This window comes from Phascolarctos cinereus, unplaced genomic scaffold (assembly GCF_003287225.1).
Source record: "Phascolarctos cinereus isolate Bilbo 61053 unplaced genomic scaffold, phaCin_HiC Scaffold_9;HRSCAF=440, whole genome shotgun sequence".
Taxonomy (NCBI): domain Eukaryota; kingdom Metazoa; phylum Chordata; class Mammalia; order Diprotodontia; family Phascolarctidae; genus Phascolarctos; species Phascolarctos cinereus.
Genome location: NW_027556402.1, coordinates 124300763 through 124317095, shown reverse-complemented (window position 1 = coordinate 124317095; position 16333 = coordinate 124300763). Strand labels below are relative to the sequence as shown.

At 33.9% G+C, this 16333-nt stretch overlaps 1 pseudogene; it reads right to left on the bottom strand.

Moving 5' to 3' along the window:
- Positions 1 to 732: 732 nt before the first annotated feature.
- LOC110194896 (kelch-like protein 13) lies at positions 733 to 7004 on the bottom strand (annotated as a pseudogene).
- Positions 7005 to 16333: the final 9329 nt, after the last annotated feature.

The window sequence follows — 16333 nt, the reverse complement described above, 5'->3', positions numbered from 1 at the left end:
TTTTTCCCTATCTCCCTAAATTCAGGAATAATAAAATATTGCTGTAAATAAAAACTGTTTGAAAGGATTTTTTAAAATTAGTATTTGTTGTAAGTATCAAATTTAAAAACTTACTGTTTATCTTGTATGTGCCTACATGAGGGGGGAAATGATACCAATTATGTTAGACTCTGCACACAAAGACATAAAGGTCTTGCTTGAGATATGTCTCACATGGTCAGTTGGGCTCAGAAAGATGGCTGAAATACTCTAGACAGAGGGAAGCAGCTCAACTCAGACTACCTCCTTTGAAAAACTTATAGTTACAAAACAAAATGAACATCTTCCACACCTGAAGCACATAGAACATGGCTAAAGATAAACTACATTCTACTGACAAGGTGACTAGTTGGGCTTCCTCCTCTAAGTGGAACCATTTATAAGACTTTCATCCAACATGCAGCCATGCAAAGTAGGAAGGTACAGATGTGAAACATGTAAGAGGGAAACTACTATTCATCTCCCTTGGTTAAACATTCATTTCTGGTGAATACATATGTAGAATCCTTTTACTAACCACAGATAAGTGTTCTACAACCTGCAAACATCACAAATTCACATCATTTTCAGTCACTGTACCAATTGCTATAGGCTAAGCCTAACTTAAAACTGCTAGAGCATTAACAATAAAGAAAAACATCCCTAGACGCAGATCCAGATAAGATCACATTAAAGTGAATGAGTAGCACCATTTTAAGGAGCAGAAATAGGTGACTTTCCAGAAGAGCACCCTGTGTTTTTCTCTGGAGGAAAAATTATTAGATTATTAGCTTGGATACCACCAAGTGATTCAGGCAGGTGAAAAACTTTGTGCCACTCATCCTTTTCTGGGTCACATTTCTAGACTACTTCTACCGCAGAGTGGTTATTCCTAGTATCCACCTACCACTTAGATCTTATCTTCGAACACAACAAGGCCAGTATCACTTTGTCCTCTTCACATATCTGCAATAAGAAACCTGTGGTCAAGAGCTAGCAGATAGAGTTCAGAGCTCAGAACGTTATCATAATCACTGCTTCCTTTAAAGTAGTTTCCTCTGATCATATAAAACTTTTCTTCAGCAGAACACATGCAGTTTAGCTCTCTGACAGTGGTCATGGGAGCCTTCTGAGTCCACTTGTCTATGTCCAGGTCAAAACATATGAACTTCTTTTGGAAAGTGGCATGAGTCATTCCTCCCAAAATATACATCAACTCCCGGTACATGGTGCCTGAAAGGCCATATTGAACCTCCCTCTTCATGGCCACAGAGCTCCACTCATTCTTCTTGGGGTAGCATTCCAAGGTGGCCAATTTGCTGGCAGCATTGTGGCCACTGATGGCATACACGTAGCCCTTGTGGTAATTCAGGTGGGAAAAGATGCTTTTTTCATTGAGAGGAACAACTTGTATCAATTTATTGGAGAGAGGCTTAAACTGGAAGACCATGTCCACCCTGATTTTGCTTTTGGTGTCATCATTATTCTGGCCACCCCCAAGACAGAAGAAGTTTCCAATAAGAGCAAAGCCTTGCTGGTAGTGAGAGGCATCCATGGGGCCTGAGGATTTCAACTTGGCCTTCCCATCATGCATCTTCAGCTCCTTTCTGACCGCTAGATGTTGCCTCAGGACCCCTTTCAAGGTGACCAGGTGGGTGCTGTTGGAGCAGATGCCAGTGAAAAATGGGCTTCATGTAGGATATCATTTAGTAGCTGCTGGCCTTAAGCAGCAGCCTCATGCAGATGTTGTTGGCTCTCCTGAAGTCCAGTCTGCACTTAGTAGATGAGGTCCTAGGGTAACATGAATGGGGAGTGGACATTCTTCATGAGTTTGGTCACCAGCTTCATGTACAGCTTCTTGTAGTGCAGCTAAGGGCTCATGGCCTTCAAGTGCTCCAGCCTACCACAGTGCTTCAGACTATTGATAGCCACCACAGTGGCAACAATCTAGAAGGGCAGCTTCCTGAACTGGTATAATATATAATTTTAAGTTAGAAAGTGACATTTATATAAAAGGTACACAGTCATAGGGACACCATTTTGATAATTTTCCAACTTGTTCCCACTTCTGATTTCTGTCCTCCTCAACCACAGTGAATACATTCACTTGTAATCCATTTGAGCTGAACACATGTGGGGCTTTCTCCATAAAATAAAACTTTGATTTGCTCAAATCCCCAGTCAACTTTTGAAATAGACATTAATATTTCAGACTGGTCTGATGCCTTTAATTTTTTGCATGGATTCAGACTGGAGAAGTTAAATTGGACTAAGGATGAAAACGTCACAGACGGCATTCCGCTAGCTTCTATAAAAATAAGCAGTCTTCTTCAAGAGAAATAATTTTCATGTATTATAAAATTTAACATTTTTAGATGGATGAAATACATTTAACTTTGAAATTAACTGAATAAATTACGCTTTAATTCATATAATGAAATAAAAATAAAAAGCCAAAACTCAGAAAGAAGTATAAAGTGGGGTTTATTCTCTCTGAACTTGAATGTCAGAATTTTAAGAGACTGTTAAACTTCCTTTGATGGCTTAATTTAAGGATCTGTGATTTCCTTGCCATAGGTACTCATTCCATCTTACATATCACAGTGATCTCTATTCCTTCAAAGATTATTTAATGAGATATGAGGGAATATTAACAGTAATAACAAAAATAGCTGGTATACAACTTATGAATTGATTTTCAAAGGGAATTGGATAATGAGACCTCTAACAGTCTTTCACACTACATATCCAATGCATTGAAAAATATTTTCAATTCTAACGCTTTAACATTCCCCATGTTTATTCTCTCCTTACTCAGATATTACTCTAGATCAGACCTTTATCAATCCTTTCCTCTAGCATCAGAGTAGGTTCCTAATTGTTCTCCATGTCTCAAGAATTTTCCCCTTCTAATTCATCAACCACACAGTTGCTAAACTAACGTTCCTAGCCCAGATATGACTAGCATACTTTGATTAAATAAACTTTAATCACCACCTCCATTACTTTTAGGATCCAATAAAAAAGCTTTGTGTCATTTAAAGTCCACCCTGATCTATTTCCAACCTTCTTTCTAGGATTGTTGTGTATTATTCTCCCTGAAATGCTCTAAGGTCTAGCCAAATTAGCCTTTCTTTTTTTTGTTCCTAACATACAACCATCCATTTTATATTTCCATACTTTTGTATAAGCTGTCTCACATCTCTGAAACATACTCTTTTCACCTGAAACTCTTAGAATAACAGATATCCTCCAAAATTTAGCTCATAAACTACCTCCTATTTGAGAACTTTTATAATCTCTTCTCCCCCTAGTTTCTCCCCATACATTCGTCTTGTATTTATTTTATATTTACATTTATAAACATAGTCTTTAACATTATAACACAAGATCCTTGAAGGAAGAGACTGGCTAGTTGTTTTATTTTCTTTCTCTCTCCACTGCACAGAGTCTGACTTATTGTAAGAAATTAATAAATTCTTAATTCATCATTTGTTTGATTGAAGGAATCCCAAATTTTTAAAAGTGAAGAAATTTTTATCAGGAAACTTATAACTGCTAGCATTTTTGGTCCCAGAACTCAAATTGCCTGTAATGTTATCACTTCATGTAACAGTGGTATTTTGAGAACTAAGAGCATATTTATTAATGTCTACTGAGAAAAATATGCATTTGGTCTTTATGTATTTATTTTTATAAGCAGGAACGCAGGAAAATGAGACTATACATATTAAACACTGCTTTTATTATATTTCTAAAATAGTTTTCTATTCCAATTTCTATTCCTCCTATTGCTCACTTTAGTTAACATCTCTACTCCTTAGCAATCTTGAATAATCCCTTGCAGTTCCATAGTTAGAAAAGATGAGGACAAGGCAGAGCCAAGATGGAGGATTAGGAGCAGCCAGCCAACTGAACTCTACCAACATTTCCCTAAAAACAGCTTTGAAATGTCTTGAATCAAATTTTGGAGCAATAGAAACAATATAAGGTTAGGGTAAGACATTTTTAACATGGTATCAGTTGCTAGGCTCTGGTTACGGCCACTGATAATTAGCAACTGTATTGCCCATACACAGTTTTAAGTTATAGGTCCAGAGCAAAGATAAGTGCTGGTAGTCTGTCACAAAGGAGCAGGGGCTCTGATCACTGTTCCAAAGCAGAAGAGTGTTAAAGCTTACAGATGCAGGAGACCAGGGGACCTTTCTAGATTAAAAACAGTGACCATAACTCTCTCTGCATCATAATACCTTGGAAGTAGCAAAAATTTGCAGACCCACAAACCATCTCTGAAAACATCACCATGAAAAAACTTGAAGCAGGGGCAGCTAGGTGGTGCAGTGGATGGAGCTTGGGCCTTGTAGTCAGGAGGACCTGAGTTCAAATCTGGCCTCAAATGCTTGATACTTACTAGCTGTATAACCCTGAGCAAGTCACTTAACCGTGATTGCCTCATGAAAAAAGCCAATAAGTAAGTAAACAAAAAATAAAGAAAAAAGAAAAAGACTGAAGCTTGAAATAGTGACTCCTTGCTCTGAGGTGAGCACAGCCCAACTTTACCATAAAGTATAAAGTAAAAAAAGAGGCTAGAAAAGTGAACAAACAGCAACATCGACAACCAATTAACCACTACCATCACCACCACCACCACTAACAACAACACCAAAAACCAACAGAACATGACCATAAAAGTTACTATGTTGCAGAGAAAAACAAGAAAGAAACTCAGAAGAAGATATCGATATGAAAATAACTCCAAAAAAAGCATCAAAGAAAGTGCTAATTAGACTCAAACCAAAAATTATTTCTGGAAGAGTTAAAGAAATCAGTAAGAGTGGTAAAGAAAAAAGTGGGAAAAGAAATGAGAGTGATGCTGCAAGAAAATTATGAAAAGAGCTTGGTAAAAAAAAAAAAAGAAAAAAATTCTAGGAAAGAATAAAACTTAAAAACCTAAAACTGGCCATATAGTCAAAAAAAAGTACAATAATCCACTGAAGAAAACAACTCCTTAAAAAGCAGAATTTGCCAAATGGAAAAAGTGGTATAAAATCTCACACAAGAAAATAATTCCTTAAAAATTTGATTTGGGTAAGTAGAAGCTAATGACTCTACAAGACACCAAGAAATAATAAAACAAAATCAAAAGAAGAAAAAAAATAGAAGAAAAGGCAAAATATCTCACTGCACCTAGAAAATAGATCCAAGACAGACAATATAAAAATTATGGGACTACATGAAAATCATGATGAAAAAAAAAAAGAGCCTAGACATTATCTTTCCTGAAATTATTGAACTGCCCTGATATTCAAGGATTAGAGGGGGAAAAAAATAGAAAATGAAAGAATTCACAGGTTACCACCTGAAAGACATCCCAAAATGCAAACTCCTAGGAATATTATAGCTACATTCTGGAGCTCCTGGGTCAAGGAGAAACTGTTACAAGCAGCCAAAATGTACCAATTCAAATATCATGGAGCCACAGGATAACACAGGATTCAGCAGATTCTACATTAAAGTATCAGAGGGCTTGGAATATAATATCCCAGAGGGCAAAAGAACTAAGTTTACAACCAAGAAACAGCTACCTAGCAAGACTGAGTATAATCCTTCAGTAGAAAAGTGGATATTTAATTAAATAGAGGGCCTTCAAGCATTCCTGATGAATAGACAAAAGCTGAATAGAAAATTTGACATTCAAAAGCAATACTCAAGTAGCATGAAGAGGTAAATGTGAAAGAGTAATCATAAGGGACTCAATAAAACTATTTACATTCCTGTATAGGAAGATGATACATGTAACTCCCTAGAACTTTATTGCTGTTACTAGGATAGTCAAAAGGAGTTACATAGACAGAAAGCATGAGGATGAGTTGATTATGTTAGAGGCATCTCCAAAAAAAAAAAAATGAAGGGATGAGAAAGAGGGATGAACTGGAAGAATGGAGAGAAGCAGGAGGTTGAATGGGGAAAAATTCTTATAGGAGGGGAATAAAAGGAAGAACTTTTAAAATGGAGGAGAAAATGGTGGGGGTGGCAGACTGCTTAAGTCTCACTCATTGGAACTGTTTCAAAGAGGGAAGAATATGGTTGTTTCTCTTCATTCTGGAAGAGAACCAAAATGACATAACCATATTAGAGTCAAGTTACAGTGTGTCTGACTGTGGCTGATCAGACCAATATGAGCTCAGAATGCTCTACTACAGGTTGGGCAAAATAGTTCTTGTGAACATTTGGGGATGGATTCTTTAAATTTGTCCATCTTTTTTTTTCTTTGGAGCTATTTTAATTCTGCTTTGCTCGTAGAGCATGGCACCTTCTCTGATGAGAGCAGTCCTATGTCAGTGTCTCCTACGTTACATAATCAATTTGAAAGTTCTTAAGAGAGACCTTAAAAGTGTTTTGTCCTTTGTCCTTGTTTTGTTCCTTCTGAGTGCTTGCCCTGTGTGAATTCTCAATAAAATAGTCTTTTAGGTAAGTGTACATATGGCTGCTTCCACAGTGAGAAGATGACTGTATGGCCTGGGATGCCTGTGTGCTGGGTTGTGACCACAGCTCCCAGGGAATCCCCACCTGCTTTTTTATCACTTGGTGTTGCCTCAGGACATTAAGATAGGTAAAAATTGTGAAATTGTATGGGTGATGTCTTTTGATTTGTGGGTAAATTGGATTTAAGTGAGACAGAGTTGCACAAAATCGTTGGCCTCTCTCTCTCTTCCAGAGTCATCACACTTCAGTGGAAGAACAGAGTCAGGACAAGTGGTGATGGTTCAAGATGCAGTGGATGGCCTTGGCATCTTCTATGTCTCATCAAGCTCCACAGTGCCTGCTTCAGCTGCATTGTTGACTATTGGCACAAATTGTTCTCATCTGCCCATTCCACCAGGGGAAGTCTTTACATGCTAAGGGTAGACACCTTCTTAACTCACTGTTGGTTTTGAGACCACCTGGTTACCCTCAACCTGGTTTAGCCCATGTGGTTTAACCATGGTGTGGCAGAGATGAAAGAAAAAGGAAAAGAAACTATATGTTAAAAAAATACAGTGGCTATTTTTGTGGTTGCAAAGAATCGGAAATTGAGGGCATGCTCATCAGTTTAGAAATGGCTGAACATGCTGTGACATGTAATTGTGATGGAGTGCTGTTGTGCTATAAATAATTGCAAGGGGTGGTGGTGGTAGTGGTTTCAGATGAAACTTGGCAAGACCAATATGAACTGGTGTAAAGTGAACTGAGAAGAACAAGAAGAGCACTGTGTATAGTATTTGAAATGTTGAAATGAAGATCAATTGTGAGACTTTGCTACTCTGATTAATAAGTCAGTTATCCAAGATAATTCCAAAGGACTCATGGTGAAAAAAAAATCCTATCAACTCCGTGAAGGAGAACTGATGAACTTGGTGCAAATTGAAATTTAATTTTCTCACGTTTTTGTTTTTCTCCTTTTTTAAAAAAATGACTAATATGAAAATGTTTTGAGTGATTTCATATGTGTAATTGATATCATATTGCTTGCCTTCTCACTGGGTGGAGTGTGGAGAGGGGCATAGGCCAATAATTTGGAACTTAAAATTTAAAAACAAAACAATGAGTAAAATTAATAAATGCAAATGTTAAAAATTGTAATAATGTAGTTTATAGAAAGAAGGAGAAGATTAAGACAATTTGGGATTTAACTTTTTTATTTTTATTTTTATTCTCCAGTAGTGTTTAGGTTTCTTTACCAGTAGTTTTTTCCATGTTCTTGAACTGGCATACTGATCAGAAAAATACGTTAGTCAATGTGTATGGGATTATTCTAATCTTTAAAAATCTATGTCATTAGTATGTAAACTGAAACTTGTGTAGTATAAATTTCATTCCTATCATGAGGAAAAAAAAATCTGGATTGGGCTTAGAACGTGGAGTGTGAATGATACTGGAGTATAGGATGAATGTTGTGTAGTAATCCAGTTATCAGTGAATGATTTCTCTTTATATTATGCACATAACACCTTCCCATACACAATAATGAAGAATAGCCTTTAGATATTTTGTAAGGCAATACCATAACTACAGTTATAAAACAGGAACTCTGACCCAGAGCAATACAATTTATTGGAAATAAATATTAAACATTTGGACTCCAGCAACATAGAAATCACTATTATAGCTGATTCTTCCATATAGTAAATTGAACTCTAATTTTTATAGTATTTCATATCATGAGTCACAAAATTGATTTGAGGGCATAATGTGTACTCTATGCTCCCAACTATTTAAATAAATATTTCGCATTGCCCAAATTGATAAATAGGGCTCTAGTTTTAAGGATATAGTAAAAGTGCTTTTTAATAACATTAGTCTGATTTTGAAGTTTAATCTTAAAAGACGTTTTGGTTTTAGATACAAAATGTTAACTTTCCTGTTTCCATCATATTTATTTTTAATTTATGAAATAAAATAACCATTTCTGTGGCGTAGTAGAAGTAATAAAAAAGATTGCACATAAAACTACAAATCTATTATGTACAACTTGCTGTTCCTTTTAAATATATGATAAAGTTATTTTCCCCTCCCTTCCTAGCCCTAAATGTGTGCTACCATTAGACACAATTATGTGTGTTTGTGTGGGTAAAATCATTCTACACATATTTATTTTTATCAGTTCTTTCTCTGAATGGAGATAGTGTCTTCTTTCATATGTCCTTTGTTGCTAATTTGTGAATATATAATAGTGAAAATGACTTATTCACTCAAAGTTGTTCTTAAAACAATTTTGTTGTTACTGTGTACAGTATTCTTTTGGTTCTGCTCATTATGCTCTACATTATTTCATACAAGTCTATCCATATTTTTCTAAGATTATTGAGCTCAACATTTCTTGTACTACAGTAGTATTCCATCATATATTCCATAATTTGTTCAGCAATTCCCCAATTGATGGGCATCCCCACAATTTCCAGTTTTTTGTCACCACAAAGACAGCTGATACAAATATTTTACAATCTCATCTTTGGAAATAGACCTGGTTATGGTATTGCTGGGTCAAAGGCTCAGTTTAATAACTATTTGGACATAATTCCAGATTGCTCTCCAAAATGGTTGGATCAGTTCACAAATGCACCAACAATGAATTAGTGTCCCAGTTTTTCCACATCCCTCCATCAATGTGAATTGTCACTTTCCCTTTCAATTATTTTAGCCAATCTGATAGGTGTAAAATGATATCTCAAGTTTGTTTTGATATACATTTCTCTAATCAACAATGATTTAGAATATTTTTATATGCCTATATACTGTTTTTATTTCTTAATTAGAAAACTTTTTCTTTTTTGCTATATCAAGGTAAGAAATTATTTTTTAAATTTGTAGAGTATTTTAATATATTAAATCACAATGAAGTAAATAAAACCAATTACAGAATACAGTAACATTGGTCACAAAAAATGAGGAGGGATTTTTTTTAAAGTAATTATGAGAACAATGCTCTCATGAAGACAGTATTGACATCACCAATTTTAACATCCCTGTAAGTGCTTCTGTGGAACTCTAGAAAAAACATGTGGAAAAAAATACTAGCTCCCAAATTCTATCACATTCTTCCTGTCTGACTCATCTAGTGAACAGGGAGTGGGGAGATGGCCATAGCCATTGCGCTATCCTTCCCTCTTTTGGGTAAAGCTCAAGGTGATCATATCTACTGCCAGCCCAACTGTGGCTTTTACTTCCTCCTATGAAGTAGCCAAGAGAGGATAGACTTGAAGTATATCCAGGGCCAAGAGCAAACCATTTTATCAGTTGGAGAACAACTGATTTGAAAAAAAGTTCTTTATATATTTAGGATGAAATCTTTTTCTGAGAATTGTCTATATTTTTTCCCCAATTTTCTGCTTTCCTTATGATCTTGGCTACATTTGCTTTATTTGTACAAAGCCTTTTTAATTTAATGTAATCAAAATCATATATTTTACTTCTTACGCTGCTCTCTCTTATATCTATTCATAAATTATTCATCTATCCATAAATCTGATAAGTAATATGTTCCATGTTTTTTAAATTTTCCTATAATATCTCTCTTTACATATGGGTGATGTATCCATTTTGACCTCATCTTGGTAAATTGTGTAAGATATTGATCTATGTCCAATTCCTGCCATTCTGCTTCCCAGTTTTCCCACCTTTTTTTCAGTAAATAATGAATTCTTATTCCAAAACCTTAAGTGTTTAAATTTGTCAAATACAAGGTTACTATATTTATTTGCTGCTCTAATTGTGTCTACTCTGTTTCACTTATTTACCTTTCTATTTATTAGCCAGTATCAGCCAGTTTTGATAATTACTGTCTAATTATATAGTTTAATATACGGTATAACTTAACCTCCTTCCTTTAATTTTTCTCATTTTTTCCCTTTGATATTCTTGACTATTCATTCTCCTAAATTAATTGTTATTGGGTTTTTTCTAATTCAGTAATTTATAATTATTCTCTCATACATTATTTATAATTACCTCTCATATTTGAATTCAATTTACAGTAAACAAATCAAAAGTAAATTATATTTTACTTTGGCAGTCTTAGACTTGGAATTTTATCATTTTGGGAAATTTGTGATGGTAGAAATTCCCTTCATATATGTTAGTTGTTGTCCTTTGTGGCCAAAAAGGACCAAAAATTATGTTGTGGTCAGTATGCAATGTTCATGACTGTGGCTATGTGGCTGATCAGACCAATTTGAGTTCAGAAGGTTCTGTGATGGGTTGGGCACAAATAGTTCATATATGTAGATGAACATTTTGATAGGAAAGTGTAGTCTTAACAGTGTAGACTGGGGCAGAGAGACATTCAGTGACTTGCACAGAATCATAAAGACATTATATGTCAAAGTTAAGACTTAAAAATATTTATTCTAGACTCTAACATCAATCGTGTATTAACTATGTCATGTTCTCTCAGTCTCTCTTCTGTCTCTGTCTCTCTGTCTCTGTCTCTCTCTCTCTGTCTCTTTTCTGTCTTCAGGCAATCATGGTTAATTGACTTGCCCAGAGCCACTCAGCAAATAAGTGTCTGAGGCTAGATTTCCAATGAGGTCCTATCAACTCCAGGGCCACTGCTGTATCCACCGCACCACCTAGGTGCCTTGCCATATTGTCTCTTTGTAGATTCAGAATTTCTACAAAACCATAACAAAGTCCTTGGAAATCCATCCAGGTTCTATTTTTCTTACATCACTCATAGTAGCTATCGTTTTGTTGGGAGCATCAAAGATAATCTGTCAATATTAGGCTGATTAATTAAAGTCATCACCGAGGAGATTTTTTTTTTTTGTCATTGAATCCCTATCAACTATAGGTCTCAGTGTCTAGCTTATGGTAGACACTTTAGAAAAAAATATTTAATATTGAATGAGTGAATTAATGAAACTCTAAAGAGGTAGTTTTATTTTTCCATTCAGAAACCTCTCTATTATAACTTTTGTTCATCAAAATGAAGCTAAACTCCATCTTAATTAGAAAGTAGAGTGTTGTGAAAACATTCTACAACTAAAATAGGATTGCATATGGGATAAAAAATCTGGTATCAATATATCTATATATGAGCATGTTTTATGCACTGATGGCTAAATAGGTGTATTTATAAATGTTTAGTTTGTATTTTAGCAAACTGTAAAATTATGCTAGTCATATTGATAAGTATCCATATGGGGCAATTATTAACAAGAATTTATATTTACTATAATATTCCCATAGATCTATGAACTCATTAATGTGAATACTCCCTCTAATGATGCAGATCACAAATGCTTCCAAGAATATTCACTTACATCTTTTGTCTATATCCTCACATACATACATGTCAAAGGATCTACCTAACATTATGGGAGGTGTAGATAGCCTTTTAATTTTCTTTCCAATGCACAAGTATCAATTGAACACAGGGATTATCAGTGTTTGATTATGTCTTGCCATATGACTGACCAAACTTTTTTATTTTGAGGTCATATATGTAATTGATGATACCTACTGTACTATTTCTCTTGTATAATTCCTTGGTTGTAAAGTATTGCTGTCTGATCACATGTGCCATGAACCTCCCCATTAACCTTTGGGTGATCCACACCTTAAAATCTTAAAATCTCTGGAGACTGTAGTATTCTATGGCTCACTCACACACACACACACACACACACATTATGTGTATACATGCATGAATGTACATACAACACATAAAATACACACATAATGTATATACATATATGTATGCACACACATGCCTACGTGTACACATATACATATACACACATGTGTGTATATGTGTATATATATTATATATACATACATGTGTGTGTATACATATTATGTTATGCACATACATACATACCTTTATTCAATGCAAAAAAACAGAACAAAGCAAAAAAGAAACAAAAATAAAATATTATTTAGCCTTATATATTTAATTTGTTCTTCTCTTACCTGGCAGATCACTAACCAGCCTTTAAATCCCAAGCCAAATATCTCATATTATATTCCATTTACTCCTCCTCATAATTATATCGCCTACCCCCAACCAATCCCCTTCAGGTATCTAATGGTACTTTGGTCCATAACTCACTAAATGTTAATCACGTATGGTACAATATATGCAAGAATGGGTATTTCGTTTTATCAAAAAAATTCTTTTTGTGTATCTATTGGAATAATTATATAATTTTGTTATTTTCATTCTTAACATATCAAATTGTACCTATCTAATATTGAACTTGATTTTCTTAGTTTAAATCCAGCATGACAATTGTACATGACTTTGGTGATATATTGCTCTAATCTACTTGGAATTATTCTATTTATTTTTTTCAACAATATTCATTAGGATAATTGATTTATAGTTTTATTTTTGTTTTGAATCTACATGGTGTAGGTATCAAGACCATACTTATGTTACAGATTTTGCTAAGATTCTTTACTTGTTTTTAAATCAACTTATACAGTATTACAATTAGTTTTCTTTAAATGTTGGTAGAATTTACTTACAAATGTAACTGTTTCTATTTTTTTTTCTTAGAGAGTTCATTTATGGCTTTCTTAATTTGTTTATCTAAGATAGGATTAAGTATTCTGTTTCTTGTTTTGGTGATCTGGGAAATTATATTTTGTAAATATTCACTTAGAATACTTTATTGATATGTACTTGGATGAAATTTTATATATATATAATATATAAAATATATTATATATATATATATATATTTAAATTCATTGGCTATACAAATTCACCTTTTTCATGTTTGACACTGGCAGCTTGGATTTCTCCTTTATTTAAAAAAGTCATATTACTTAAAATGGTTTATCTTTTTTTCAAAAAGTTCTTGATTTTACTTTTATTTCAGTTTTTAATTTTCAATTTTATTAATATCTCCTTTGAATTTCTGGATTTCTATTTTGGTAGATTTTTAATTTGCAGTTTTTCCAGTTTATTTTAGGTGCATACCCAATGTCTAATTCATGAACAATCCTTTCCCTCTTTAGTTGATGTAAACATTTAGAAAGATAAAAATTTCCCTAAGTTCTGCTTTGATTGCATTACAGAAATTTTGTATATTATCTAATTATATTTAATGAAATTATTGATTATTTCTATGATTTGTTCTTATACTTCATTCTTCAGATTTACATTTTTAGTATTCAAATAATTTTAACCAATGCTTCAGAGACCCTTTATTAAATTTAATTTTCTTGAGTTATGGTAAAGATGCATTTAATATTCCTGCTTTTTCTGCATTTACTTTTGATATTTTTATAACTGAATTCATGGTCAATTTTTTTATGAAGGTGCCATGCACAGCTGATAATTGGTATATTCTTTTCTATTTTCATTCAATGTTCTTCAGGAATTTATTATGTCATATCAACACATTAATAAAGCTTTATTAAACACTTTCCACATCCAAGTGCTGTGCTAAGCTCTGGGGATTCAAAGAGAGGCAAGAGACAGTCCATGTACTCAAGGAGCATGGGGTTAGAGGGACAATGTATAAATAAATCTATTCAAAGCAAGCAATATATAGGATAAATAGGAAATTTTCAACACAAGGAAAGCACTGGAAATAAATGTGCTACCTTTCTGTAAAAAGTGGGATTTTAGTTGGCACTTAAAGGAAGACAAGGAAGTCAGTTATCAGAATGGAGGAGGAAAAACAGTTCAAGTATGGTAGGCAGCTAAGGCTAATGACAGAGCTGAGAGAAAGAGTGTGTTTTTTTTTATGGAAAAGCTTGAAGGCCAGTGTTCCTGGATCAAATAGTACATGTCAGGGAGTAAGGTATAAGAGACCAGAAAAATAGGGATAGAGCTTCTGAAGGACTCTGAATGCCAAACAGAAAATTTTGCATTTTTTTCCTGAAGGGAATAGGGAGCCACTGAATTTGTTAAGTATCAGAAGGATAAGTCTAATTTCTTTTATTCGTTGGCTATTAATTCACCTTTTTCACTTTTGATACTGGTCATTCCAAAATCACTTTAGTGGATGAAAGGAGGATATATTGGAGTGGAGAGAAACTTGAGTTAGGTAATTCTTATAGCAGCCTGTTGCAATAGCCAAAGTGTAAGGTAATAAGAGCCTGCACTAGAATGGTAGCAGAGTTAGAAGAGAGAAGGGGGCATATTCAAAATATGTGTAAAAGGTGAAATCGAGGCATTGGTAAAATTTGTATATGAGGGATGAGAGATAGTGAAGAATGCCAAGATAACTCCTAGGCTGTGAGCCAGGGGGACTGGGATGATGGTATCACCCTATCTAGTATTAAGTAGGAGTGGAGGAGAATTTAGGGAAAATTAATTCTGTTTTGGACATATTAAGTTTAAAATGTCTATTTTACATCCAGTTTGAAATGTATGAAAGACAGTTAGAGATATGAAGTAGGTATTACTATTATTCACATTTTACAGATGAAGAAATTGAGACTTCAGAAGAATAAGTGTCTTGTACAAAGACATACAGATAGCATTTGAGATTTGAGGTGGGATTTCAACTCAAGTCTCATCTTCAATTATGATACTCTTTAGCAGTTTCAAGCTGTATGTATGAGTCGGTTATTAACAAGTCAGGTGGCTATAACACACATCAAATATCTTTAAAGTGTTTATCACTGTCATAAGTCCTACAGAAAAGTAGACAGTCTCTGCTTAAAATATTCTGCAAGAAGGTGTTAGGAAAACAAAAGAAGGAATATGTAAATGCAATGACATAAATATAAATTTGAATACCAGTCCTACCAACTAACAGAGGTAAAGAGAGTAATTGGGAAAATGAGAAAGATGAAAGATAGGATGGTCATGAGATTAAAGGGATGGGAATGATGGATGTTTGTTTTCATGAAAATGGAATGTTGAAGGTAGTTATGGAGGTAAATGGGGTCATGATTTACAAAGAGGAAAGGGAATATATTATCAATTAATTGACTCTTTATAGGTATCAGAGTCTTTGGATTATTTAATATGGGAAAAGGGTGTGACCAAGAGTTCATGACTTGAACATCATGAGGGAATAGCACAGAGAGGAAGAGAAGTGGAGTGCTTTAAAGGAATCCATAATTGGTGAGAATATATAATCTACCAATATTATGAGGAACTGAAATGGTTACCGATATTCACAAAAGAAGAATACGAAATTAATTAAAAGTTGAGAAAGTTTTGGATAAAACTTTAATCACCATATCTTTAACTTCTATGTACCTATAATACTCAAACAGACAATTTTCCATCTAGGTATCGCCTTTCCTGGGCAGATAGCAAAATATCCTTGCTTTCTCATTCTGTGTGACTCTTGTCTGTGTCTTTTCATAAATTTCATTAACAAAATGAGCCATTGATGTTCTCAAAATGTTTGATAGCTTATTTTATTATTCCAGTCACATTTTGGAGCAGACTTTATACCATTGGAGTTCCTGAGAGGTACAGATATCCTGTTGATATGGAAAGCTATTTGCCAAGTTTATGGTGGGTGTTTTGTTTGCTTAAGCACTGATTTAAAATGTATTTATGTATACCATCATCCCTGGTGCTCCATTTGCTATCTTACCTATGCTGAATTCTTAGTACACAAACAGTGACTAAAGCTATAAATGTAGGTTTGATTTAATATATATATATATATACATATATATATACATAAATGTATGCATTTATTTATCTATATAAATATCTACAGTTAAATCTTTATAAATGCATATATATATACATAAATGTATGCATTTATTTATCTATATAAATATCTACAGTTAAATCTTTATAAATACATATACATATATATTTCTATAGATATTTAAATTCAATTCACATTTA